Raw genomic sequence first — 1653 nt, forward strand, 5'->3', positions numbered from 1 at the left:
AAACTGCGAAGTAAGATCACTACATTCTCGCAAGGAGGCATGGAGTCGTTTTGTGAAGCATGGGAAAGGTTCAAGGAATATCTTCGAGACTGCCCTCACCACGGTTACACCCAAGAAAATCTGATGAACATCTTCTATGGGGGCATCGAACAGAAGTACCAGATGGCATTGGACACGGCCAGCAAGGGAGATTTCTCCACCAACACCGCGAACGAAGCCAATGCATTGATAGAGAACCTTGCGGCAAGCAACAACAACCATCAGTAGTAGGAGAGTTTCAGGTTAGACTCCCTTTCATCGGGGCAGTAAGGATGGTTCCATCTCTCAAGAAGTATATGAAAGAGGTCCTCACCGACAAGCTCAGTCTGGAGAAAGGAGTGATGTACCTCACACAAGAATGCAGTTTTATTCTCCAAAACCGAATGCCTGAAAAATGTGGAGATCCAGAACCATTTACTCTGCCTTGCACGATAGGAGATCTCAAATTCAACAAATGCCTCTGCGATCTGGGAGCGAGCGTGAGCCTTATGCCACTCAGCGTTGCCACCCGACTTGGTCTTTATACCTTCAAGTCGACCCAAGTCACCCTCGTCCTTGCCGATCGTTCCACTCGACGTCCAGAAGGAGTATTGGAGAACCTGCCAGTATAGATTGGGAACTGCTACATTCCAACTGACTTCATTGTTTTGAAGCTTGATGAGGAATCCCAAGAACCGATTCTACTTGGAAGACCCTTCTTGGCCACGGCTGGTGCGATGATAAACGTAAAAGAGGGAAAGATCAATTTACATATGGATGATCTGATTTTGAGATTCAATCTGGAGAAAGCAGCTAAGAAACCTACAATCGATGGTCAAACCTTTTGGGTTGATACAATAGGCGAAATAGCTGATGAGATTTCTGATGAGGTATGTACAAGTGATCATCTGGCTGTCGCATTGACAAAGAAGGAACAGGAGCTGGGATATCTGTCTGAGGAGACTGAGAGCTTGGCCAGGACACTCGATGTTGCGGCAGTTCTAAAACATGAAGTCCTATTCATCAATCTGCAACCTGGACTGACTAATCCAGAAACTGGACTGACTGATCCAAACCCTCTTTTGGAAACACCCGTTAAAGGCGATGGATTGACCATTCCAGGCGACAGATCAGCTGATCCCGAAACTTGCTCTGGGACCAAATTGAGTCAGGAGGATTGGAGCCAACTCAAGGCTCCAAAGTTGGACTTAAAACCACTCCCTGAAGGGCTAAGGTATGCTTATCTCGAACCTAACTCCACGTATCATGTTATCATCAATTCTAACCTAAACAATGTTGAAACTGCACTCTTGCTCTGCGAGTCAAGAAAATATAGGAAGGATTTGGACTATTCCTTAGATGACATTTCAGGTATATCACCGGAGTTATGCTCGCATCGGATTCACCTTGAAGATCCATCTAAGTCGTCCATCGAACACCTAAGGAGGTTAAATCCGAACCTCAAGGAGGTAGTGAAGAAGGAGATCCTTAAACTATTGGGAGCCGGAGTTATTTTCCCAATCTCTGACAGCACTTGGATGAGCCCAGTCCACGTTGTGCCAAAGAAAGGAGGGGTGACAGTGGTTGCAAATGAGAAGAACGAGTTGATCCCCACCAGGACGTTAACAGGGCATC

The 1653-nt window shown here is 46.3% G+C and overlaps 1 non-coding gene across 1 annotated transcript; it reads right to left on the reverse strand.

The window, feature by feature from the left end:
• LOC147919800 (small nucleolar RNA R71) lies at positions 1-107 on the reverse strand. Its single transcript, XR_015594290.1, has one exon. It is a non-coding gene; the product is annotated as a small nucleolar RNA R71 (small nucleolar RNA).
• Positions 108-1653: the final 1546 nt, after the last annotated feature.

Source organism: Camelina sativa, chromosome 20 (assembly GCF_030686135.1).
Source record: "Camelina sativa cultivar CO46 ecotype springtype chromosome 20, ASM3068613v1".
Classification (NCBI taxonomy): Eukaryota; Viridiplantae; Streptophyta; class Magnoliopsida; order Brassicales; family Brassicaceae; genus Camelina; species Camelina sativa.